The sequence below is a fragment of the Plectrocnemia conspersa genome, unplaced genomic scaffold, assembly GCF_051122295.1.
Source record: "Plectrocnemia conspersa isolate PC_06_02 unplaced genomic scaffold, ASM5112229v1 ptg000010l, whole genome shotgun sequence".
In the NCBI taxonomy this organism is placed as follows: Eukaryota; Metazoa; Arthropoda; class Insecta; order Trichoptera; family Polycentropodidae; genus Plectrocnemia; species Plectrocnemia conspersa.
The window spans coordinates 8,390,904-8,407,063 of NW_028277174.1; the positions used below are offsets into that span (position 1 = coordinate 8,390,904).

Here is a 16,160-nt window from a genome sequence, read left to right on the forward strand (position 1 = left end):
GATATGGTACATTTGTTTTTTCAATCAATTTTTATGGAATTTTGTGAAGCAAAAAGAAATAATTTTGGAATGTAAAGTCTAGACGTGCACCAACATAAATATATAATAGCAAAATACGTACTCAGGTAAAGCAAGACTGACTGTTAAAACTTAAATTAAAAAAACGACATTCATTTCGAGTATACCTAATACATGGTTTACCATATTAGGTAATCTTAACGTGAATTTTTAATATGGGTATGTAATACAACTATAAAGAAAGATTGCAGGAATAATACAAACTTTAGTATTAGCTTGGCATTGATAATATCAAAATTATACTTTCTAATTATTATTTTTTAAGCATAATATTTTTCTTAATTCAGTTCATAATATGTTTCTAATGTATTGGTTTAAAAATATACTTTATTTTTCAATATTTTATTGTTTTAAAGCAATTATTTCAAGGTGTTAAAGTGTTAATAATTTTATGAATCATTTGTTAAATGTGTCAGCAGCAATAGTAATAACACTAATTACCATGTTTGCTGATGTTCAATTAATTATTCAAATCAGATCACGTCTTTGATGTATCCGCTAGATGTGCTTTGTTTGATATATCGTATTGTAAGCTAAGCCATAAAACCAGGCATGTCAAACACAGGGTTCACAAGTAGATAAGTAATTAATATTACATGTTAAAAAAAAAAAAAATTTTGAATATTTTTTAATTGGAACTCAAATATTTGTCTTACTAGTCTCCGATAATAAAATCATAATATATTGCAGATTTATTTAAATTCATGTTTAAAATATATAATTAAACCAATATTTATTATCATGAGTGCCTTAAAGGGACATTTGTAATTATTATTTGATTTTTATTCGATCCAATTTGTTTAAGCATAAAATCATAACGTTGTTTATGGCACAGTAATTATAACCGTGACTCATAAAATAATTGTTACGTGGGTGGTTGTGTTATGTTTGTGATCTTATGATGCTCGATGTTCTCTCCGGTTTTAGAACAAGTGGTTTGACTCTAAAAAATTCAAAACATCTTACAACTGACGTTTCTCATCAACTCATCATCATCAAAACGTCTCCTTTAATTATCCATTGATTGCAAAGCCGCGTTTACACTGCACCTTTATATTATTTAATCGCATGTATCGTAATTCAGTTATTTAAAAGCCACGACAAACACTTCGTTAACTCGGTACGTTAACAATGACCTTGCAATTGAAACAAACCATTTAACATATTCCACAGCTGTCCAGTTTATCTCGTTTAACCAATCGAGCGTCTTTAAGAGATGCTCTCGAGATGAATGAACACGTTTCCGCGTTGTTTCCCGCAAATACACAAGATGCACTCTCAATAAATCAAACGACTATACTCATCGATGATGACATCTGTCAATAATCTAAGATCTAGATCGATATCTGGTGAATACCATATCTAGCTCAGGGTATTAATAGATCGCAAAAAAGATCAGGGAATTCGTAAACACTCTTGACGCACTTAAGATGTTATGTAAAGCTGCAGAATTCAATGAATTTCAAAATCGTGTCTTGGTATTATAATAAAATGTATATACTAGGAGTTTCTATCTTATCTTTTATAATCATTGGATTAGTATTTTATTATAATACATAAATAAAACTGTCATATAACATTATTCAATATCAATACATTCATTTTAAAATAGTAAATAAGCACAGCGTAGGTATTTATAAATAGATTTTTTCCTATTGATGTCATATTAGAATGCATAATGTATTTTTACAAATTGGATAAAAAAATATTAACTAGCGAACAAATCATAATATTTCAATTTAAATTGCCACTATTTTAAATCAATCGTTATTAGCTAAACGTGCGCTAATAAATATTCTTTAATTGATTTTCTGTGTTGAATGGCAATTAGTGTAACTACTATTTCTATATATTATTATTATTATTTGACTTGCATTATAATTTAATTTGATTAGCTTTGTATTCATATTTTATTATTCAATAACGTTGCAAGAACCAGATTTCTGTAAAATACGCAAAATCAACGTTTTTATGCATAATTTGCTATTCTACGACTCATATCAAACCTATTAATAACCATAAAATCCAAATAGGTTTGTATCAAATTTGCCGTGAATTAATATGTCATTAAAAAATTTTAACTATGCATATTTTAATTATATATTAATAGTAGTTTTATATAATATAATAATTAACTGTCTGATTTTATAAAATACAACAATATATAAATTTAGGATTCGATTAATATTTTTTTTTTCAAGACTGATTAATACATTTGCATTCAAGCTACTATTATATACTCAATGGATATGATACTATTTTTAACGGCAATTTCTAATTAACCAATGCTATAAATTATTTAGGCAAGCTTAATTTAGTAATATAATATTTTATACAATGTAGATATACTATATTAAAAACATTTTTTTTATATTGTCAAATTGATACTTTTAATATTATATTTTTAATCGATTATAAAAAAGGCTTTGCTCTTCAATTTTAATAATGTATAATTTTGACTCGAATTTTGTTTAAAAGTCCTGTTTTATTATTTATTTATTTATTAAAATTTGGATCATCGTGACCTGACAGGTTAACCCAATGCGTCATTTTTACCAAAATAATTATATAAAATATATTACTATTTTAAAATACATACAAATATATACATATATGCACACTCACATACACACAGGGCCGGCCCGAGGGGCAGGCAGTACAGGCGATCGCCTGGGGCGCTTGATCTTGTGGGGCGCCGTGATACCAAATAAAGGCGCAATATTTACTTAAAATTATCAAACAATATTGTTAAAAAATATAATCTGATATTATTTTTTTGTATACACTACTGTGCACTCTTTAGATTATTTCACGCGTAAAAAATCGCGACGAAAATAAAACTACAAATTCTTAAAATACCCACAATCGCAAAAAAAATATGGTGTCAAATATAATATTAAATTACTTTAATTTGAATTATTTTTGCGCTCATGTAATGAGTTAATAAAGTATTAATATGGGGGGGGGGGCGCAAATTTAGTTTTTGCCTGGGGCGCACAATAACCTAGGGCCGGCCCTGCATACACATATACACATAAAATTGACTGAAACCATGTTGCTACTCAAGAAGCATACACCTGCAATGATTAAAAATGTATTTATGCAATACAATTTCAAATAATTTTGCAGGTGCTGAAAACAACGCTATTGGTCTGAAATTGTCAATGTAAGACTTGACACCCTTTTAATGAACAGTATTCAATATAAAAAGACTTTTTGCATTTTTAAACGCTTTACATGATACACGAAAAAACACTTTTTCTTTAGTACGATTTATATAAAAGAACCAAATATTTATATTTTTACATATTTTATACTAATTTTAAATTTAACAATTATGAAGCTTAAACTTAAGACTATTAATATTTATTTTAAATTATTTCGTTATAAAGTATTCAGTGCAAAAATTGTTACAGTTTTAAATTAAACAAATTCAAGCGAAAGTTTCGAGAAGCATTTTTGTAGTCCTTTTCGACCGACCTTCACCTGCTGCATTACATATATTGTAGACGCACCAAAACTGGTTGCCATTTTCAGACATGTACCCGCCGCATAAAAACGAAAAAGCTTATTGTTGTGTCTCGTTTTTTGCGCTATCTCGACGCGTGTATCTTAACTTTTTACATCTCGAAGTAGATACTTACATCGTTTTGAATGAGGCGTCATTCGAGACGATAGTAAGTAAGACAAAATGTTCTCACGCTCTCAAAACAACAGAGCGCAGGTGATGGAGATAAAAGGTGTCGACGACGAGGAAGTTAATCAAAGGACTAAGGTCGTTAAGACCGAAACTGGACCTTTACGATACGGATCAAAGGACCCGAGAGCTTCAAAAGCTCCGCGAGTCGTGCTCGTCGGGTTCGTTATATGGATTTTATTATAGAACTGACAATTTATTGGCATCGAGCAATAATTAAGTGGAATTCGTCGTTAAATGAGAGAGTTATGCTTGTGGTGAAAAAAGAGCAGATTATTAATTAACAAGATTAATTAGTGGGGATGTAAAAATAAATGTATTTATTTCGAGATTAATTATCTATTAAAAGAGGAATAATCTACTAAAACTATTTAGTATTCCATAGAGGTAAATATTATTATTTTGAATCTAATGTTTTATAATAACAAACGTTAGTTCAAGGTGTAAAGTTTAAACAAAGCATCCAAGACTGATAATTGAAGACATCCGTTAATAATAATTGTAAATTAGTTATAGTATAATTTTAATACACAAATGACTACTAGTTTAATCTAGTACACTTATTAAATTATATTATATTTCTATTTTTATTTTTTAATAAAGGGCAAATATATTTTATCTAGCAGTCTTTTGGTCATTAAAAGTTTGATGCACTTAATAAAATCAAATAAAATTTTATTAAAAATAACAATTATTTTATTCTATTCTATAAAATAAATGTTACCAGTTAACAATCGTTGTTCCAATGCTTCATAGGCTTTTTTAATATTAGTTTTTTTTTATATACATTTAAGGATCAATGATTTATTTGTATGAATGGTTCTTAAGCAATATTATTGCGTTTCAATTATACAATATCTCGGTAGCCAGTGACCCGATTACTGGCTCTCGAACATCTGTTGCATGTTTAACGCGAAGAATTAGGAAATGCATATCAAATAGAACACTACATGGTATAACATCAATTAAAGTGAATATATGACGTTTGAGAATCGCGGTTTGACTCGAGAGAAGAAAGCCGGAACGTCTACGAAGTGGAAAGCTGAGAAATTGAAGTCATGCAACTAACGATCAAAACATAAATCAAACTAACGATCTGCGATGGTTGTATCTACATATGTACAAATGAACTTCAGCAAAAACTCAATTTATGTACTTTTATTCGATTGAAACCGAGCGAAGAATGCAGTGATTGACCGTGAATAAAAATTGAGAGTCGTTTGTAAACTCGGGGGCATGTATGCATGATGTATCGTGGAAGCTACAAATTTGCATAACCTGGTTTTTCTGGTTGTTTGGGTGCCGGTCCAGAAGAGTCGTGGAGGGTCTGGATCGATTTGTTGAAAATGGGTCAGCAAATCGTCATTCTTATGGATTTTACGCGTTTTGTAAACTTTTGCCAATCGATTCGTAACAGTCAAAAGTTGGATTTGGTCCAAACGATCGATCGCTTTTGGAAAGTTCTCAGTGGTTGAATTTCAAACAAAATCGTGTTTTGGCAACATATGTACGTGTCACAGATGTTTGCTTAATATATTAATGTTGAATTGTTCCGTTATATTTTTTTATAAATACTTTAAATTTTAGCTTTGCAAAGACATGTTTATATGGTATTAGTTTAATAAACCACTTTATATAGAAACTACTTTAATTTGCACTCACTAAGCTTTTACAAGAATGAGCTTTTTAAGTACTAAAGCTTTGAAACCCAAGGTTGGCCGTCATGATACATTTTTTTTTGCCCGTTAGAGCAGATTACAAACGGCCGTTTGGATGGCAATCCCGAATTCACATGTTATCTTTTCTCAATGCATGTGCGGGTACTTTATGACTTAATATTCAAAACTGTTTTTCCACTAGTGTTTAATTTTGACAAAAAAGCACTTATATGTACAAAGACGATTTTAATTATTTTGTGAGGATCTTATCCTTGAAACTAGCATTAATGACTGGGACCAAATATTGTCATTCAACAACAATTGAGAAAAACAAGACAATATAGTGTGAAGGATGGGACCACACAAAAGCCCTCGTTACGGCTAAAAAAAATATCACATAAATAACACTGGAGGATTCTCTGGTGCATTAACAGAATATTTCTTTGTTACAAATATATCACCGGAAGACAATAAGCACCGTAAAGCCACAATATTACCGTTGCACATTTGACCTCGGAGATGTCCATCCAGAAAATGTCACTTTTAAAATATATCGTTGTCTAATAAGCGAGTGCAACGATTGGCTAGATGATAGTTGCATGATTGTGATTTGTCAGCAAGCTTTGCAACCCTGAATATTTAAGGCTGCTCTCCAATGAAGAGACAGCAGACACTCGCCTGGCAGCCGCGCCCCCACGCAAAATGCGGCCTGAGACTCCCAAACACGATCATCGCAGCAAGAGAAACTAACATCCAGACACGGTCACTGCCACCTACAAGAACTCTAAGAATCTTCCACAGACATCATCCCCGCGCCTGCTTCTCCACCACTGCTCAGAGAAAACGATACTCGCCCATATGTAATATAAACTAATAAATTATTACTAGTTTCTATCTGCGTCCTACTGGCGGAAAATTTAATAGCATATTATTCAAATTCTCACACCTGTAAATTTGAATAAAAGTATTTTGGCCGTTTTTAGACCTGCTGGTTTAATCCTTTCATTTATATTGAAGGGCTTCTTTTGATGAATAATGTATACTAAAGAAATTATAAAGACATTCGTATCTAAATGAATAAGATATTTTCCGTGTGAAAATCCTTATTTATTTACTCAAAAAATATTTTTAGCGCATCTGAATATACTTCACCAAGTTTCTGTTAAGAAATTGATTTTAATATTAATTTTTATATTTGGCATTGTCCTGCTATATTTGCTGAATCCTAATTGTTCAATAGAACACCGAAATTCGTCCTTAAGATTTTATGAAATACAACAAAATTTGCAAGCAGTTAATAAATATTCAGGATTAGCATAAAACATTTTTTTCAATGTATTATACATATTAAAAATCATTTTGGTAATTAACACTACTTTTTTATACTATCTTTAAATTTTTAATTAATATCATATTTAACTAATCTTTAACCTATGTTGTAAGAACTTTAAATCTCTATAGATATATATTTTTTTTATTCTGCAAATATTATTTCAGTGCCTGTTTTATTTCAATTCAATATATAATCTATAAATAATAGGTTTATAGTTGGCTATATTTTTATCAAAATTAAGTTCAGTAAAAATCATAAGAAAAATCCTGCCTATGTAAAAATAATAAATACATTTATATCGATGGTATATGTACATATAATACCAAATTGGGTGATTTTATAAAATACAACAATATTGCGAATCTTACAGTCTATTTTACGATTAGATGAATACTTTGAACTTAAACTATGTCACATGAATAAATTATATTTTTCATTGATATTAAAAAAATACTGAATAAAACAATATTATTTTGCATACTAATTTTTAACTTAAATTAACAAAGATCATAGTTTATCTTCAATTAAAAAAAAAACATTATCTTATTTAATTAAACATTATACATTATTCATGAAAAATTGATTTGGCAAATTACCACTTTTGCTTTTAAATAATATTAATGTATGTTGGAAACTTTCGGGTAATTTATACCATTTTTTTACGTTAATTTATTATATGCTATGATACTAACAATAAAAAATATTTACATATATGGTTTATAAAAGCTAAAAACATAGTTACTACTCCAAAGTAAATTCCTTTAATAAAACCAGATTTGAAGATAAAGAACTTTATGTATACATTATGTAGGATCATAACTTACTTGAAAATTATGTAATTTACATTTAATTGCGGCTTTAACTTTTTTATAGTCAAATTTCTCGTCTTATATCTTAATAAGGTATTATCATATTACACGCAAAACGATTATTTTCAAATCGAATTTCGCGATTTTATAGATCATGAATCATGTTCATGCGTATCATATTTTAATATTTATAACTCAACTTACATTTAATGCCGAATTATACGTCGCAATGCGAAGGAGCCTATAAACATTATACAGTAACATAAAATGCAACCGAGCTCAATGATCACTTTGTTACATCTCATCATAAAGTGTAACGAGGGCAAAATTTATTGCTTATGACACCGAGTCAATGTTTAATACATCTGTGCGTGTTTTTTATTCTTCACGATTATTGCTAGTTGAGATGGATTCCATGTGTATCAGAATATCCATCTATTTGAGATGTTATCTTTGATCTATTGCCTATTTGGCTCCTCCCAATGTAACGTGAGGATTGTGGAGAACAATTCCCGTTCTCACGGGTTTAAGTTCAAAGCCGGACAGTGTCATGATTGTTCTTAACACAACGAGCGTTCTTATCTGGACTTATGCTAATTAGGATTTAACACGGAGAAAGTCAACAAAGACCAGCGTTGCGGAAATCCGCGTTGAAGGCATACGTCTTGTCCGTTTTGACGCTTTATGTTATCTTTAACTCTATGATCCTTGGAATGTATACATTGAATAAGGAAAGACTACAAAGTAAACTTTAAATTCTCATAGTAATAATTTTAATGAAATTTCATTATCACTACAATTAGAAATAATATTATTATATTTCATTTTCAGTGAAATTATACTTAATTGAAGTTGACATTTAAAATCTGCTATTATTTTCCAAGCAACATAACTCTTTTAATTTTTGAGTGCAAGTAATTATTTGACCTATTAAACATTCCCAACAAAGATATTATTAGAAACCACTTGATTACACAAAGCACGTAAATCTCTTCAACATTTTGATAATTTTATACAAATCACACAATAGGATTTTATTGCATGATTTATAAATTTGGGTCAAGAAATAACTAGCATTTATTGCTCTCAAACACGCATTCAACATTAAGTTTTAATATAATTTATACTTCAATAAAGTGCCGCATTGTTTATTTCTAGGATGATAGATGTATCATATTAACTTTTAATCATGCTTTTTTAATTACATAATATATTAAATAAAATATGTATATACCTTTGTATGTAATACAATATAGTATATATATTTAACATATAAATCCTTAACGGAACGAAAGTTCCTTTCGAGAAAGTCGGTCCCGTAAGTCACGCTTGGCGTATCGTTTTGCTTCGAACATTTAATGGATTCTTCTTTCATGGCGTTTCATAATAGCCCTAAAGGTCTGGCTCGAAGGTAAGCAAAAATCCCTCCGAGGCCACTCCGAAAATGCTCTGGCCCAAAAAATGAAAATAAAACACGTTAATCGTTTCGCAAGCTCTGAAGACCGTCGCTAAAAATCAAACAAAACATTCTCTGAGTTTACGAACTCGATTATGTATACAAAATCTAGGGCTTGGGTTGTAAAAGGTATAACGTAAAATTAGAAGCAGGTTTCGCATAACTTAATTGGTCTTAAATATAGTTCGGATTGATGCTGAAGCTATAATTATGAGTAAATTTTCAGTGAAAGGTTATCTCAGTGATTGTTTTGGTAATTGTGTATCTATATTTAAAGTTTTTTGTAAGAGCAAATTGGAAACTGTCTTACTGATTTCTGTACTGTGAGAAGGAAAAATATTTGTTCGCAAATTTTAGACCCTTCCTCGTGTGCAATTGCGAATGAAGTATGCTGCTCTTGATATTAAAAATCAGCAATCTGCCTTGCTCTAAAATTCAATGCGTGCTTCATTATTGGAGAGAAATTCAGGAAGTTTCTTTATCTATTATAAAAATATATAGTTTTGATCTGACTTATGCCCGTGAGTTTTTTATATTATGTTTACCTATTTTGGGTAATCGATGCTTGCAATAAGGTCAGTTAGTATTTTTTTTATTTGAAAAGCCACTGATTTAGATAAGTAAAATTAGATCGGCATAGTTTAAAATGCGCCGAATCAAACATTGCATTCTAAAAGAAATTCTATAAATCTCGTGCTTGTATGTTTTTTTATGTAATAAGTATTTGCTTGAAGTAAAAAATGAATCCTTGACACAAATCGAAGAATGACTGTACTGTGAAATTTTAAAAGCGATAAACCGACACATTGCTTTCGTCCAAATAGAGTTTCGAATATTAATTGAGCCATAAATCGTCAGAGGGTCACAGCCGCCAAACCGACAATGAGTCGTTAAAAAAGTGACACAGTCACACGGTTGTTTTTTAACACAGCCGGTAAAATTTGAACCAATGAGTTATTTTAACTCCTAGTTTGATTTCTCGCACACTGAATGAAGTCTTTATTTGCGTAATCTCGAGTGCGTCGTTAATTCCCCGACATTCGATACCTTATTTTCATATTAGCGAACCTCAAATGTTTGAGCGAAGCGTCAAAAGTGTTTTCCAAACATTAACTACATACACACACTTGGAACTGAGGAATTCCATTATGCGCGAGTCACATATCGTGGGTTCCACGCTCCCGTTTTTCGGTTCCTTTTCTCAATAAACAATTTCAAAATTGCAACGGGAGCATTCCTACGCGATGTGCATGAGTAATTTTAGATATGACAGAACGAACGACGAATGCTAAGTGAATTATGGGTGGTGAAAAAATCGGCGAACAACCACTTATGAAAATTAGACGTGATACGAAAAAAAGTATATCGATAAAATTTGGTTAAGTTAAATTAAAACTTGACACATTCCATTTGAACTTTGCCGTTCAAATAAAATATTACTTTTTATACATACATATGTAGTATTTTTCATATCATATAAATTACGACCTAGAGCAATTTCAATTTATTACCTCAATATTAACCCATGAAATTTTCAATCTGAGGTAATCGTTGATTTAAATTATTGAATCCATTTCTTAGATACGATTTAATAAGCAATAACTTTCACTAGAGCTCCATCGTATTGGTTATTTATTTAATTAGATTTTTAATAGACATACATATGCATATGATACAAAGCGTCATATATGCTTTTACTGCATTTTATTTTTTTATTATGATGTTACATATGGTATCTTGAGTAATCAGAGATAATGCTGAAAGTACAACAACAAGTGAATCTGAGAGATACAATATCTTCATATCCTTATGTAGGTAGTGACTTATATGGTGTAATAATTAAAACATTAATTATAGACGTTGTACAGCACGTTTATAAGTACCCCGAAAAACATATGCTAATTTTTTTATTGCTACTTTTAAATGCATCATCTACAACTACATTTTTATCAAGATAAATTGCAGTTTGGAGCTACTTTTATTTTTGCAACACTATGTGCTTAGTAGTTGGTTGGTAATGAATAATACTTATTTTGAAACTTTGCCCTTTTTTGTTGAAAATGTTTTTTCAAGCGAAATTTTAAAAATTCTTTAAGAACTATAACTTTAAATTGCCAACGTTCGCCAAAATTTAGATACACATTTTTTCTGCATAGAGAAGCTAATACAAATCCACATTATTTATATTATATTTTAAATCCCGTACAAACTAAACATATTTAAAAAAATATTTTTTTAGAATTTAATGATTTTTATGCATATTTTGATAAGTGTTTACAATTTAAATCGTTAAAATCAATTTCGTAGTTCGTTCTCAAGCGCGCCCAAAACCGGGAATTCCCTTTCAAATTTGCTTACATGTGACAGTTCTTCTGTCATCTGACAAGCGCTCGCTGCGCACATTTCTGTGCAAATAAATAAACAGTGAAATATGATATAATCACGGCGTTTTTCTTCGCGTAACAAAAATTTTTGTCGCGTAACAAAATTTTATTATTAAATAATAATTATTTAAAACTGTTGTCACGGTACTGTCGGCCATCTTGTTTTATATTTGAATGCTTATTTTTCATTGGTCGAGACAACAGAACGCATTACCAATCGGAGCAAATTTAAATTTTTATTATTATAATATATATTTCCTTTGTTTACGTGTATTTATATACACCACTCATACAACTCTATACGATTTATAAAGTAGAATATTGAGCATATAATGTTTCTTTTTAAAACGCGCGCGTTCGGAAGCGGAAGCGACAGAGACGGCTTAGAACCATTATATATAAGATAAATTGCAGTTTGGAGCTACTTTTAAATGCACCATATGGTATACATAATATATTGATTTTTTTAAATATTCTTTAGGTTAAATCAAACATTCAATAGTAATATTAATTTAACATTTTAAATTTTTTCCTGTTTAATTATTTGGTCCACCTATGTTAAGAATAAAACACAGCTTAATATTTTAATACTAATTAAGTTTTTTATATGATTAAATTACACAGAAAAAATACGTGTAATCACACCTAGCGTAATTTAATAAAATTACACTAGGAAGAAATTACACATTATAAAATTCACACAATAAATATCAAAAGCGAAACTTTATTGCGTGTATTATTGTTTGCATGTTTTTTTCCTCATGTAATTTTTTTCACGTATATTTTTTTCTGTGTAATTTTATCTTTATGTTAAATAAATAAATTAAATTAAAATAAGAGTGATCCTAATTTATAATTCTATAAAAATTCTAAGCTATGCACATATAATAAAAAATAATATACAAATTGTCTTACAATATATAACACAAATACAAATAATTACTGTAACAAACACACGTATATCTGGGAATTGTGATCTATTGATATACAACCGCCGGTATTCTAAGAAATAGGGGAGAATTTAAAAGTTTACATTGAAAGAATCAAAAGCATTTTAACAGATACTCGTAGTGCCATATTTTCTTTACTGCAGTTAAGAAGCGCTCAACGTATATCCACCATAAACAAATACATATTGAATTACTGCTTTTATTTAACACTCTAGAATCTTAGTTGCGTAAATTATTAAACCCAACTCAATTATATTTCTATCATCGATCGCGATCACGCATTTACTGCGATGCTTATTATTGTTGCGCAAATATAATATTTTATAATAAAGCTCAAATATGTTTCGCAAAATCTTAACTTATATGTAACTTCACTCCTACTGTTCTGACAGATACGATATGAACAATTATCACGTAAATTTGACAACTCAATAGTCACTGAAAACAATATCGTAAAATGATAAAAAAGTATATAACTAGAAAAAAAGTAAATAAAGAATCTAACACAATTTTTATTTCAACGAATTAAATTTACAGTTACTACGCTAATGCGCTCGGAATCAGTGAAAAGCCGTATACGGCTCGAGAGCCACAGTTTCAAATCGTGCGTTTAACCGTTGTTTTGCTACCACACTTAATGTCTCAATCTGTTGACAACTGTTCTTAATTGATGTTTTCGTTTCGGATGAGCCCATCGGAGCGCAATTGGATGAATTGCAGACGATTGTTCTATTGAACAACATAACCTGTCACGTCCCACATGTCTCACATGATTAACGTCCCTATGCTGGTACTACAATAATGTTTCTTAAACCGACCTTAACTCAAAATTACGCAACCTTTGGGTTACCGTTTAACTTTAAACACGCATCTCTGATTCACAGATAATAAACCGAAACCATGCGTCATTACGTTAAGGTTATCTTGAAAGAGGTGTTACCGCAGTTTTTTGTGTACTAGCGAAATATATTCATGGAAGTCGCTTTTGTCAATACGCTGGAACAACGTGGGCGTTATAAATAAACATTGGATTTTGATAAGAGTGTTTCTTTAGCTGAATATCATCTCGTGGCCGGTTATAGTGACTTAGGAATTTTTATAGCCATGTACGATAACAATATGTGTGCTATGGCGTCGGTTTGTGCATATAAAATATTTTAAAAACTGCGAATGTTTTCGTTGTCACGTTAAAACATTTGCATAACGTTTGATTCTCAACTGTGTATCCTTCAACATTTACCATAAAATTAGCAATGAATCTGGGGAAAAGCACTCATTTCTCATCGATCATCTTTAATTGATTCGTATTATTGAGTTGTGAAGCAAGTACGTATATAATTGCTTAAATTTTTGGACTCAAAAAATTAATTATTTGTAATTATCATTAATTATATATGTTTACTATAAATATGAAGTGATTAAGAAAATAAAGACAGTCTTAATACAGCACTCATTCAAAGAGTCGCCAAATAGGGATAATAATTTTTAAAACTAACTATATAGGTTGGAATTTACTGACATAGACAAATAGAAGGACAAACTTGAATATTCTGTAAAGTCGATTATATGTATTTTCTATTTTTAGTGACTAAGAAAATTTCGGTTTATTGCTTGATACTTATATTTTAGTGACAATGACGAACATTAAAATAAATACATGTTGAATAGTTAAACATTTTTGTACCGCTTCTCTATAACAATCTAACTAGATTATATTACAGTTCAAATCACAACGGATATAATTCATCAATGTGATGTTTTAGAAGCTAGTTTATTATCAAATAGTATTTGCAATTTAAATACATACTTAACATATAAAGAGAAAGGAAATCTTCAGTTAAGAGCCTAAAGTGATCTTACGTTTTAAATTACAATAAAAATGATATATGCACTCTAACGATGTAACTGTCTCGTCTCGTTATATTATTCAATCTGAATGATTTAACTTGCCTACAAATAATCTTAAACATTATCCAAAACACTGTACAGATCAATTTTCAATTAAAACAGGTTTTGTAACAGAACTCACAGTTCCAACAAAAAAATTCCACACATTCGAAACAGTCGAGTTTTTAAGTTAATTAGTTAACAATAGCTCGGTGTGGTTTAACCGACGCGTTAAAACTTAAGCGCACGATTAATCGACCGGTTTATCATTTCGTCAAGGTTCATTTCTCGTATCGCCAGCTCATTTGTAACACTGTCAACAACTTGTTTTTTTATCTATTTAATTTAATTAAATTTCTTATATTCAAATTAATTTTAGCATCGTCTCCGAGCGTCAAGAGCATAAACCATTCAATAAATTTTATCTAAATTATAAAGGGTCTTTCGTCAAAGTTAAAGTTACGTAAAAGCTGCCGTGCGTTGATGGTTCTTTAATTATGAGCGTGTCGTGAAAGTTTTCACAGAATGTGGCGTTAATTTGAGAAGAATTTAACGTGTGACTAAAGTGGAATGTTTTAAAAATGACCCGAAAACGTTCTTCTATAATTACCAAAATATGCTATTTAGCGGCTCGCGTGTTTGGACTTTTGAAAGCTTAAAACTAAATTATGGTTAGAAGCCCTATATAAAATTAAATTTTATTTTCGGTTTCGTGACAGATTTATTCTAAATTGCGTCAGTTAGAGTTATAGTTTTCTCCGAACGTAGGAAGGTCTGGCTCTTGAGCAAAATTCTTGAGATTGTGCATCATTATTTGCCCAACCCTGATAAGCTCATGATCTCATCTGTGATATTTTAAAATGCATGATGTATGTACATATGCGTATAATAGATTTTAAAAGAAATTTCATAGATAATGTAATGATAAAATAACGTGTCAATGACATAATACGATAATATTTTACTAACCGCATGAATATTTAAAAAATGCGGTTTCTTAAAAACCACGATTAAAGATAATTATGCATGTTTTAAGATAAGACAATATAAAATACGTCATCCTAATTTTAATAAAACTAACCTGATACAAGAATTCTAAATAAATTAATAAAATTTTAAATAGATCATATATTGTATCGATAATACAAAATATTATAGAGAAATATGTCCGAAAATTTTTTTTTATTAATAGCCCATGACAAACCTTGTCAAAGGCCTTCTCAAAATCCATATAGATGACGTCTACTTGAATTCTCGCATCGAGAGATTTTGTCACTATTTTGGTTAAAGACTTGCATATTCATAAATCAGTTAGCACAAGTTTTAATACCTTATTAAAATTCTACTAAAATTAAATTTATTCATATAATAATAAAACAACATACTACTGACAATGTTTATATTCATAAATCTTAAAACCCCTGTATACATTTTTTGCTATGTAAAGTTAAATATCACAAATTCATATATTTTATGTGTTTGGTATAATATATTAAAAAGTACTAATAACTTACTTTAAAATTAGAGTCAGCGTATAAAAGTATATATTATAATTGATAAATATCCCGATGACCTTTAAGACTATAATCAATCAATATAACTGAACTATGTATACCAGTATACCTAGATTTTTTACTGACAGTGGATAGCGGTCTTTACAACCGTTATTAACCATACTTTGTTTACATCCTCAGTTAATCATCTAATCGAAGTTCTTGTACTATATAAATACACAAACAACGCTTCACACAAAATATTAACCATATATACCAGATGCCGGTGAACAAGTTAAATATAAACTGTACTGTTTTTTAAATGAATTAAATTAATTGATATGACGTTTTGAAACTGATCCGAAAATAAAATGACCTTTCGCCGCTTCGACTGCCACAGTGTCACAGACACATT

The 16,160-nt window shown here is 29.7% G+C and overlaps 2 protein-coding genes across 2 annotated transcripts in view; one reads left to right on the top strand and one right to left on the bottom strand.

Moving 5' to 3' along the window:
* Syn (synapsin) overlaps positions 1–16,160 on the top strand; it is a 138,892-nt gene that overhangs the window by 111,508 nt on the left and 11,224 nt on the right. The gene's annotated exons all lie outside the window — the stretch shown is intronic.
* LOC148230546 (tissue inhibitor of metalloproteinase-like) overlaps positions 1–16,160 on the bottom strand; it is a 41,860-nt gene that overhangs the window by 25,240 nt on the left and 460 nt on the right. The window lies entirely within an intron of this gene.